Source organism: Neopsephotus bourkii, unplaced genomic scaffold (assembly GCF_033783945.1).
Source record: "Neopsephotus bourkii isolate Nb327-2 ecotype Australia unplaced genomic scaffold, CSIRO-AGI_Nbou_v1 NB_359, whole genome shotgun sequence".
In the NCBI taxonomy this organism is placed as follows: domain Eukaryota; kingdom Metazoa; phylum Chordata; class Aves; order Psittaciformes; family Psittacidae; genus Neopsephotus; species Neopsephotus bourkii.
In genome coordinates this window covers 1,814,162-1,826,378 of record NW_026900865.1, presented here as the reverse complement: position 1 = coordinate 1,826,378, position 12,217 = coordinate 1,814,162, and the positions used below count along the sequence as shown (strand labels likewise).

The window sequence follows — 12,217 nt, the reverse complement described above, 5'->3', positions numbered from 1 at the left end:
TTTAAAATCTGGCTTTGAATCACCTTAAATTCATTTCTCCCCTCATTTCTCCTGAAGCTGGAAGTTTTTTGGTTCAGCACTGTTTTAGTTCAGTTGTGATTTGTTCTGATTTCTTGGCATAGTAACGTGACAGGCCTAATTCTGTCAGCTGAAATAAAATATTTCTTACTAGTGAATGCTTATCTGCTCAACTACTCACTCATCTTTATACTCAGCTATTTACTCAAAAGGGGATGCAAAGGCAGGTAAGGCACAGTTAAGCTGCGAACTCACAGTATCCAACAGAGCAGAGGATACACATCACACCACTCAGCTATGAAGGTGATGAGGATTCTATGTAGCTCCAAAGCCCCCAACACATTTTTCAATCAGAGGCATATTGCACTCATTTTCAATCAACTTTTAACATCTACTGATTCAGTGAAAGGAACATTTTCAACATCGTTCCCACAAAGTAACTGTAAGAACTAGGCATGAGCTCCAATATGCAATGAATGAAGGAAGTCCTAAGAAACAGAGACTTTAACTTCAGCTTGAACATTAGGCTCAAACCTGAAAGATTAAGATTATTTAATGTACATTTCTATCTACTGCTGTGGCAGGGTCATGGACAAAGTTTCATTCTCTCAATCATTTCTGTGTTTTGCTAAAGTGGAACTCTTAAGTAGCAGAAGAAAAATGAAAGTATTAGAGTTCATGGAAAAGATACTGGGATTTACCATAAGCTAAGGTATTGGCAGAATGACAATAAATAAATGAATTTATATCCATTAACTAGGTATAATTAACCAGAAACCCAGGATTATATAACCTGAACTACTAGATCTTATAGGCTTTAGTAAATACAAAGATGTAATGGAACCTGAGGGCAACAAAGGTTGAACTCATACTTACTGAGTCATCTGCAATTCTTAGAAACTTTTTATCAGATGACTACTAAATTTGAAGACTTATTCTAACAAACTGAATAATACCATTATTGAAAGAATACATAAGAATAACATACCAAAGGTAAAATGTCCACATCTATGCAATACATAGGAAATTTTACTTGTGCTTGTACTTATATTTACCCAAATCTTTCTCCTGGGTTGGAGAAAGAGCATAAAATTATTTGATTTTAGTTAGTTGAAGCAAAAATAACTGTTCATCCATCAAAAATCTACTTCCATTTTGTGTTTTATTAAAATAGCATATTCAGTAGTCTTGTCTATATTATTGATGACAACATAGTGGCTATTGGACTGACATAATGGTCTCAAGGAGTTTCCAAATATAAATGTATTCCAATAAGATAATCCCTAGAGCACGGATCCGGAGGAATGCTATCTAAATAATGTCACTTTTGTTGCAGAATTGGTTTCAAATTAATTGTTTCTTTCTAAAGTTACAATTATCAGGAGGAATGCAGTTAGTCAGAAAAGATGAAGTTAAAAAGTGCATAATGTTTAATCGCTCATTAAATAGAAAATATATTGTAAATTTGGGAATCAGAATGACTTGCAGCTAGCTGTGAGATGATGGGTCATGGCACATGAAAAGAGACTTTTTTGGCAGGAAAGCAATTTGGTAATGCTGACTGCAGTCTACATTTACTTGACATTTGGAAAGATCATATGACACCAATGCAGATGAGGTGAACGGTGAAGAGAAGAGGAAGTGCAAGGAGAGCTAGAGGAGAAAAAGTTAGGTCATGAGCAACTGGGAGTAAGATGAGAATAGAAGTGTAATTATGGGAGTTCAATTTTTAAAGTGGGACTGTAAGGTGCTATATTAAAGAGACTGGATGTATTCAAGCATCTATAGTGAAAGCTTTGTCAGCACTCTTCTCGCAGAGGGGGTTTATATAGAATTCATAGAGGTGAATAATTAGCAGTTTTGTAATTTCTGATAAGAAAATATAATAACTGTTATGCACCCATTGCTCTGAGCATGATTTTAAAAGCATAGTTCATTTTTTAAAGCATGGCGCATGTATTCACTGGATGTCAAATACGCATTTATAATAATGCAACAAATCAAAGGAACCCCAAAGGAATTCTGAAACATTAAACATTTAAGAATAATTATACTGTTAAAAAAAAAAAAATTACACCACAACCCCAAAGCGAAAGAAACTAAAAACAGCTGAGCTAAGCTTAAACTTTCTGCTAGTACATTTTCACCTAAGCAGTGACCCCAACAATTACATGAGAGGATGCGAACATGAGCAGAATAGGAAAAGGCAGCCATGTATTTGAATGGTCACAGCTAGATACATGCCACACCAGCCTGCACAAACGTGAGGGCTAAAGCCCCTTAAAACCTCATACAGTCACCTAAAAGCACAAAGTGACATACAAAGTACTGCACCATGTGGGCTCAGATTCCCAGATAGAGCACAAGCAATCTAAAAGGGGAAGAAGGTTACTAGAAAGTTACATTCTTTTATTTTGTGAGGTTTTTACCACGAGCTGATCTGTGTGGTATAGCAAAACCTGCGCTACAACCACCAGAAATACTTTTATCAATGTACTGAGTTTGGTGAGATAGTTATTTTCCTAATAGCAGCTTATAACGTGCTGTGAAGGTCCTGTGTTTTGGATTTGTGGCAGTGGCAGTCTAAGGCCACAATCCTGCAGGTACACCCCTTGAGGGCACATAGATAAGGCCCCATCAGATCAGAGACACATCAAAGTGACCATAGCTATAGGTAAATCCACATCATAGCAGGGATACCGCTGAAGAGGCTGTGACCTGTGCATAAGTCCCTGCTGGTGCTGGAGCAAAGGGAGGAGTTCATTGCAGTGTTAAACTCTATGGCCTGGCCCAAAGGGACCATGAATAGAGATTGTAATGGTGTCCTGGGTTCAGCAGTAGCAGTCATTTTTCTCCATCTTAGCAGCTGATGCAGTGCTGTGGTTTTGACTTTCAGCCTGCGAACAGCACTGATAACACCGATGGTTTTAGTTACTGCTCAGTAATCTTTACTCTGACCAAGGACTTTGTGAGCCTCATGCTCTGCCAGGGAAGAGGGGAAGACAGGAGGAAGCAGAGACAGGACACCTGACCCAAACTGACCAAAGAGGTATTCCATACCACAGCACGTCATGCCCAGTATATAAACTGGGGGCAGTTACCCAGAAGGGTTAGATCACTTCTTGGGTTGGGCTGGGTATCGGTCGGTGGGTGGTGAGCAGTTGTATTCTCTTCCCTTGTTATTTCCTTTATCATTATTATTATTGGTGGCAGCAACAGTGGTTTGTGTTACACCTTAGTTACTGGACTGCTCTTTTCTCAACCCGTGGGAGTTACATTCTTTTGATTCTCCTCCCCATCCCTCCGGGAGCGCTAGGAGTGAGTGAGCGGCTGCGTGGTTCTGGGTTGCCGGCTGGGTTTAAACCACGACAAATGGAAATACCTTTAAATTGTTGTAACCAATGATTTGAGCTGCATGTTATAGGAAGTACTATAGCAGGAACCACCTACACAAATGGAGGATGAGCCTCACAAAAAGCAGGCAATTGCAGCAGTGACCCAAAATGAACTAGCTTTGGTGCCCAATAACTCCACACAACATGCACACCTCTCCTGTCCTGAGTGATCAATATAACAGATAAAACCCAAGTCATGGACTAAATTAACTCAATGGACATTTTATGGAAATTATACAGGGCTGGTCCACAGGCTTGTGTATATGTCGAAGGGCAGGAAGGGCAGGGGAGTGCTTAATGAGGATGTATTGGATAGTGTGGGACCTGAGCATGACATAAACAGTAAAGAATAATCATTAGAGATTGTACCAGTTTGGGCTGGGACAGAGTTAATTTTCTTCATAGCACCTTGTAAGTTGCTGTGTTTCGGATTTGTGGCCACAACAGTGTTGATAACAGAGAGGTATTTTAGTTACTGCTGAACAGTGCTGACACAGTGTCAGGGTCTTTTTGTGTGTTTCACATATTGCCCCACCAGGGAGAAGACTGAAGATGCAGGACAGCCGACCCCAACTGACCAAAGGGATATTCCATACCATGCGACATCATGCTCAGCAGTAAAACCTGCAGGGAAGAAGGAGGAAGGGGGGGGGTGTTTGGAGATATGGCATATTTCTTCCCAAATAGCTGTTGCATATGATGGAGCCGTGGTTTCCTGGAAATGGCCAAACACTTGCCTGCAGATATAAAGTAGTGAATATGCTCCTTATTTTGCTTTGCTTGCATGTGCAGCTTTTGCTTTACCTATTAAACAGTCTTTATCTCAACCCACCAGTTTTCTCACTTTTGCCTTTCTGATTCTCTCCCCCATCTCGCTAAGGGGGAGTGAGTGAGCGGCTCAGTGGAGTTGAGCTGCCTACCAGGGTTAAACCAGGACAATCAAATTATAAGATGTTCATAAACAGAAAATAATAAAAACTTATTGCCATAAATGAAAATGAACCTGCATTGAGGGGGAATAAAACTTTACTAAGTCAGAAGCGCAACTGGCACCTGGATTCATGGCCACTTCTTTCTTTGAATATCCACTGCACAAATACCAATGTAATGCATTGTTTATGAAGTCTTGGACACTTTGGCAGTAATGTGTTTTAAGTATACCTTAATTCCAATGCATGGAATATACCTCGTGATTCTAGACTGAAGAGGAAATAGCAGGATCATGTAACAAGAAGTGTCAGCATATTGGCTGATAATGTCATATCTGAATTTATAGCATGTTGTGTTAGCATACAAATACAATATCTCTTCTGTCTTGAGTCCAGTAAGCTTATAAACCAGAACTTGCCTCACCTTATTTGCTGCTATTACCAGACCTCAGGAAAAAAAATCCCATCTTATTTAAGTATAGCTTATTTGTTACAATACATAGATAAAAAAATTCCATAGCTAAATAAACACATAGCACAGCCCAAAGAGGGTATTCCCCTGTGATGGTGCTGAAACAGATCTTTTTTCTGCAATTAAACTTTAAACATTACCTCATTTCTTGCAGGAATGCCATAGCCTGATACATTTTGTCAGAAAGAGATATTTTACTTTAGTGCCAGTAACATCACATTTGGAAATTTCCATGATTGTAATTACAGTTTCTAATACTATAATACAGAGTAGCTCCTTGTAGCATCTTTCTGAAAATTGCCTGCTGATACATAGCCTCTGTTCTGAACCTGAGGGATTGAATGTTTATAGAAGGTGCAGGACTGACAAGCCATCGAAACAAAGCTTGAGTCTTAAATTTATACCCGCAGTACAGACACAAACATAGTCATCTCAACAGCACCCCACCCACATGCCTTCAACACGAATCACTGCAAGCAGTTAGCAACATTTATTCAGGCTCACTTCAGAAGAGTCTTCAAGAACATAATTAATTTGATGGCCCCACTGAAGCCACAACCTTCCAGCTGAAATGCCTTGCATAATCAGACCCCAGGTTTTGCCCCTCTGTGAGCACAGCACCAGCAGCACATCCTCATTTCTGCTAGTGGTGACTTCTGTAACTTGGGCGTTTCTATGGTAAGAACCTAACTGAGACTGCTAACTTGTTTTAGATAAACCACAAGACAAGCTTCCGCTGGTACTGACTCTCATCCCTTACACATTTCAAATTTCCCTAGATACAAACAGCACAGAAAGCCAGTATCTTTCCTCAGAGACATCGAGCCGTTCCGTGTTACTTTGCATTGCCGTTGAGTGCAGTGACACAACAGCCAACAATGAATTATGGTTGAGCTCAGAACTCAAAGGCCAAAGAGGTATCTCAAATGTGAACAAGCACCAAAAAAGTCTCAACTCAAAGGGGATCTAGAGGGCATGGTCTTAATGCAGTGCTCGCAGGTTTCCCATTTGCACAGTCACAAGGCAGAAGGCAGCACCCAGGCAGAGACTGCACATCAGAGGCTTTGGGACAGGTTCTCTCCTATGTGTAGTTTCACATGGTGAGGGAGAAGCCGCAAGGAGAGCCTGTAACCAGAAAGAGTGTCCTGCATAAAGATGCTCAGGTGACCATGAAAAGCCATTCAGTGACTCAAGGGCTGCACCAGCCCCTCTCCCTTGTTCCAAGACATGACACATCAGATAGAAGCAGGCAGAGGCCCATACACCATAGCTAACTGTTCTGTGACAAGATGGACCGGAAGCCACAGCTCTGCCTTATCAATATGTGATGCAGAAACGGCAGTGGGGGAGTGGAAGAAATCCGATAACAGACTATCACTGTGAATGCGAGAGACTTGCCAGGTCTGTGCTCCTGTCTCTAAAAAAGCTGGTGTGAGACTGCATGTTACTGAGAGATTTATTTTAGAAATTTGTTATATCCTGCTTTTAAAAGGGAAAAATAAAGCAAAAACAGTGCACTAAGCAATCACAGTTTGGTTCCAGAAAGTCAGTTAAAATAATCAGTACTGCAACACCGCCTCCTTGCATTTCAAGAAGGAAACTGCTTTATTGGATCAGGCTAGCAGTCTGTCTAATCCAGGACCTCATCTTCAAATACTGGATCTTAATACTGCAACAGAGGCAAGAAATCTCTCCTCTCCAACCCCTCAATGGTTATCTGTTTCAAAAAGTGTCATATTACTGACCCATTTCTTGATGTTATTTATACAACCAAATAGGTTTGTTGAACTGTGCTTGTGTGTTTATTTACTTGTGAAGTTTGTCAGTCTAAAGCACCTTATGTGCAACCTTAGCTTCAAGTCGTGATTTAAGCATAATAGATTATCAAATATCCACAAAGTCCAAAACAAGCTTTGTGTGCTTTCACTTGTATGCTACCCTGTACTATTTCTCTCCCCTTGGTGTCGTTAAAGGTATGCTCACAGCAGAGGCGGCTGTGTACAATGCTGTCCTGGTGCCAAGAGACCTGTGTTCAAGTTTCATATTACAAGATTAGCAAGATATAAAGTGAGGCTACTGGAAAATGCAAGCTATTAGCATAGTACAGATCAGGAGGTTTGATAAGCTTTAAACAAGGAGGGGGGGAAACAATTTCCCACACATGTAACTACGTGATTCTTCCATACCACAAAAGCTACAGGAGCTACTCTGGTAAGTGTTTACTCATGCAAGAGACAGAACTACAGTGCATCCTACAAATCACTGTTCTGATCTATCTGTAATAAAAATAAGAAAGCTTTTTTCAGTGACTTGATCCCACTTTATGTAGTATGTGTAACGAGTAGTGTCCTGCCATAACAAGCAGTGTAAAGCACTGTGTCTTTATTTTCTCTCGTCTACCTCCATGGTGTTTTCCAAAACACAGTGCATAAAGGAAGATCTGTAAAAATGCCTTGAATTGTTTATGTTAAAAATGTAACTGTTTTCCACTAGCAGTATGAAAAATTATATTAGGTGGCCATTATTTTGTCTTCTCTTTGGATAAACAACTGATTACATAGGGTAAACAAGAGTGGCTGGCAATGATGTATGAAGAATCAAAGCACAAAAATCACTATCTTCCAGAGTTCTACCTAGTGCAAAAGGAGATAGCTCTATAGCTGTCACCAGAAAAAATGAATGACATTACTGTTGATGTTTTCACATTCATTCCTATGCATGATGAGTTTTACACATCTGAACTGAGTTATGAGGAGGAGTGGTTTGAAGTATACATTAACAGCTTACAAAACCAAATCACAGGGCCAAATTTGCTGCTGAAATAGCTCCAAGAGTGGGCCTCTGTTTGCAAAAAGTGTTTCAAATGTGAAGGTGTGCAATTACAGTGGATTCTGTGAAGCTCAGCACACTGTAAATTTTTTCTATCCTAAAAAAAACAACATAAAAGTAAGCAAAATCCTTCTAAAGCACACACTTAAATTGCTAATTTTGCTAAATTGCGTTATCTAAGATAACGGCGCAAAACTCCAGCTGGTTCAAATGTCAGAGCTTCAACTACTCCAATGGAGCAACTAAAGTCTACATCAGTTCGGGATGCCCCTCCTAAGGCATAAAAATGGTCGTGAATGGGGACAGATCAGTATTCAGCTCTGCTATCATAGGACACATCCTTTATATTAATCCAAACACAACTTTTTGCCTCAATACCTTTAAAATTCAGTACTTCAACAGGTAAATCGAAAATGCATTTTCAAGTGAAAGCTATTGCTCCCTGAATTACCTGGAGCTGTAGTAGAAAATCGATGAGACAAAGACATTTAAATGAGATGTTTAAATATAGACTGTAAATATGAAACTGAACATTAACAAATTAGATTTGTGGGGTCTTCCCTTGCTTTAGCCTGTGTGTCATCATGCAGTCTTTGTTTACGTTCATTTATCTTCTTTGTTTGATGACGTTTGAATAATTAAATACATTGATGAATTGCATCAGTAAATGCCATCCATATATCACAAAACCAGGATGCACTCTGTGTTCCTGGCACACTAATCCTAAAGGGTTGGCTTTTTTCATGTTTGTTTGAACTTTCAGTACTTAACAAAGGAAATAATACTGCTTTGCTGCATAAACTTCCTGAGTTTTATTCTAATTTTCAATGAACAAACAGCTGCAGAATGATGTGACTTAATGAAGCATTTCTAATACAATCCTGCAGAAGTTAAACCAGAACTGCTTGCTCACTGATAGTTGTATCATTCAGAGTAATTTTTCAAGATGGTGATCACATTTTTGTGTACACGAGTATTAGGTAATGTGATTTTCTGTCTTCCAAAGTGATTTCCTTTAGTGTTATAACTAGTTAGCATTGTTCCATTACTATATATAGTAAGTAAAACACACAACGTAACTAATGCAACGTATTTCTAATACACTATTTAAGCCTTACACAGGTTGCTTAGTAGCACTATACAGCCAGCCATAAATTTAAGTGTGAAGATGCTCAGGTCTGAAAAATTCCATGGAATGTTTTGCTCACCAAAAGCATACAGCCTGCGTTTGTAAAGATGTCCTTTATCAAGTCTGTCGTCACCTGTGACAAAATTATGGAACTTCTTGGAGGCTATGTTTCTCTGTCCCTACAATTCAGTGTAAAGTATTATTTGTTTTATGTAAATCTAGATATGGTTCAATGAATCATCGCTTTGCAATCTGCTAGTAAAAGCAATCCTCAATATCCATCTGTACACGCATCTATTTACTTCTATTCAGAACAAGTTGTTTTCATGCATTCCCCACCAGAATTACCAAGTGCATTACAAGCATCTACACACAAAGCTGAGATCCCTTGTATCATAAGAAGAGACAGGTAAAAAGGTTACCATGTATGTCCAGTATGATCCTACCAGATTAGTCATCATTCTCTGATTAAAACAGCATGACAGGAATCAAGTTTTTATCTGAAAGTCACCCATTACCAGCAGCATGTTTAAAATTAATGCCACAGTTCTGAAAGCCCCTTACATTTAAATGACATGTGGAACCAGTGGATAGTAATCCTCATTTGCTGTCTGCTAACAAACTGAGCAAAGCTTTCCACTGAAATTATGGCACTTAGGTAGTTTACATTTAAATGAGTAACAGTACCACACTTTTGGAAATTGGGACTTTAGGAAACAAAAAAATACAGCTTTCAGTATTGCCTCAGCAGTATCAGTTCTCTGAAATAAAATATTAATAATGAAATTCATGTGAATTACTTTACTACCGCTAATTAACCACTCAGACCTATTTAAGCATCAGTATGAAATGACTGCACAATTACTGTGAAAAAGTATAATGAAAGATGTAACCTTTGCCACCTCTGATAAAACTGCTTTAATGTGCTCTTTCCTAACTCCAGCTAAGCTATATTCTTAGTACCACTGAACTACTATTTTTCTAGTGTTTACCCCACACTACAGGGAAAAAAAAGAATCTTAATTTATCCATTTGACTTCACTTGGATCATCCCATAAAACAGCTTTAAAGTGTTAAACATACAGCAGGCTGAACGCTGATGTCTGAAACTAGTTAGTAAAACTGAGATACCAGATAACAATTATCATTTAGTCAATAGTAATTTAAATGTATCCACTGCTGTGCGAAGACCCTAACACCCAGAATGCTTTATGGGGCTTTCAGGGAGCATGTTTATTATTTAAATTGACAGTTCTGCAGGAGTCAAAGCATGGTTCTTTAAATACTGAGCCGGTGCCTAGGGGGGGTGGGTTGGTAGGAGTAAGGTACTTAGGGCTCTGGAAAAAGGAAACACTGATTATCTCCAAGCAAAAGCTGGAAAGAAACAAGTGTAACTACACATATGATTTAAAATGCTTTAAGCAATAAGAGCCGTGCATGGCAACTCCTAACAGAGCGGTGCAAGCTATTCCTTGCCTAAATAGCCTGGTGTCCGATCCTACAGTTGCACAGGAACAAAGCAGGTTATTTTAAAACTTTCTCTTGTAAATCTATAAAAGAGGTGGAATAAAGGAAAAGCCCTCTCGCTGTGCCATACAGAACCTGCACCGTACCCAGTAAGTAAATGAGTTCAGTGAAATGCAAAGAAAGCAACGTGGAGGCACAAGGTATATTTCATACTACCTACACCACAACTTGGGGAGCGTTACGCACAGGAAGAACTGAAGCCATGAACAGTCTTTTAAGAACTCTTTCTGTAAGGTTTTCCAACAGGGACTCCGAAGGCGGCCGTCAAGCTTCCGGGCTCCAAAGCAGAGTAAACCCCTGAGTTCCACCGGGGGCTGCAACCCAGCGGTCACCTTTCCTACACAAGTAGTCGGGCTGAAAAACGGGTGGGTTCCCCTGCCCCGGCTCTGCTGAAACGCTGCAACGCCCGTTTGAATAGAATCAAGCTCTATTAAGAAGCAGAACACGAGCCCGGCGCCGGGCTGGAGCAGCTGCCCCGGCGCTCGGCCAGAGCCGCGAAGGGCGGCGAAGCTGCTCCTGCCTCATCGCAGCGGCTCTCGGCAACTTTTGGGCAGCGGGAGGGCAGACACCCGCTCTCCCGCAGCAGCCGCCCCGCGCCTAGCCCCACCGCTGCCGCTCCCCGCCCGCCGCCCCGCGGCGTCTCCCAGCCGCGGAGGGTACCTCCCGGTGTGTCTGCTCCCCCCCCCCAGTAGCGCAGACAGACACACGCCCCGGGAGCCCTCCGCTCACCTACCTGCAGCCCCGCTTCCTGCTGGAAACACCTAGGGATCGGCCTCCTCACGTCGGGGGGGAGCTCCAGCCTCACCGCCCGGGCATCGCCGGCACACGCCCCGCGGCCCGCCAGTGCCCGCGGGCACCGAGCGGAGCGGCGCCGCGCTAGGCTCCCCTCGGCTCGGGTCGGCTCGGGTCGGCCGGGCTGGAGCGGGCAGTCGTCTGCCGGGTGTCGCCCCGCCTCTTTGGGAATGAATATACGAGGAATCCGGCTAAGAGATGCGAGAGGGAGGGTGAAGTACGTGGGAAGGGAAGGAGGGAAGACTTTAAGTGTTTCTCTTGCACGATTTCAGAGTATTAGAAATAATAATAATAAAAATTAAAATAAAAGAGGTCGGAGTATGGATTAGCTCTCGGAAAAGCGGAGGGTGAAGAAGTCCTGCAGCTCGGTCCGGCTCCTGCCCCTCCGCCAGCTGCGTGAGGTCCCGATTCAGCCCCGCCGGCAGAGGAAGGGAGGAAGAGCCGGCGCGTCCTGCAGCAATACCTCCGTTAGAGCATCTCTGATTGGTTTGGCTTCGCGCACAGCACGACTTCCCCCTCCTGCTGCCTCCTTCTCTCTCTTGGGAAAAGTAATTGGAGAGCGAGAGCTTCACCTTCGGCAGCAGTAGCAGCGGCGGCAGCAGCCGCTCCGTGCCCAGCCTTGCGCGCACCGCCCCGCACCGCGGTGGAGCGCGGAGCCGCCCCGGGCGGTCGGACGGGCAGCGGCAGCTCCTGGCGCGCCCTGCGCTGGGGTCGGGAGGGACGCTTTTCCTCTAGCCGGTGTCCGCCCGGCTCCGCACTGCTCTCCTCCCTCCCCAGCCCCTTCAGCGGCAGCAGCTCTGTCTGACCGAGGAGCGGGGCTCCGCTGACAGCGCCCGCCGCCTCTCCCGCGGCCCGCGCACACCGGGGCTGGGCCACCTCCCGCCCGCCCCCACGGCACGGCTCCCCCCTCCCTCCCCTTCTCTCCGGTCCCCTCCCGAGCGGAGGGTGCGAAGTTTCCGCACAGGCGCACGTGGCCGCGGAGAGGAGGAGATCCCCGCGGATCCCGCCGCTGATCCCCAGGGACCCCCTTCCCCTGCGGCGGGGGTAGGATGGGCGCCGGGCGGGGAGGCAGCTCCCTCGGGGCAGTGGTGCCGGGGCTGCTGGAGCAGGGGCGGGAGAGGCGCGG

The 12,217-nt window shown here is 43.2% G+C and overlaps 1 protein-coding gene across 5 annotated transcripts in view; it reads right to left on the bottom strand.

Moving 5' to 3' along the window:
- TAFA2 (TAFA chemokine like family member 2) overlaps positions 1-11,936 on the bottom strand; it is a 203,070-nt gene extending 191,134 nt beyond the window's left edge. For 3 of the 5 annotated variants that reach the window (XM_061348536.1, XM_061348532.1, XM_061348535.1), the window contains exon 1: positions 11,033-11,936. The gene's annotated coding sequence lies outside the window, so the exon portion shown is untranslated. The remainder of the gene's footprint in view (positions 1-11,032) is intronic. The other 2 variants (XM_061348539.1, XM_061348537.1) reach the window with 2 other exon arrangements.
- Between the last annotated feature and the right edge of the window lie 281 nt (positions 11,937-12,217).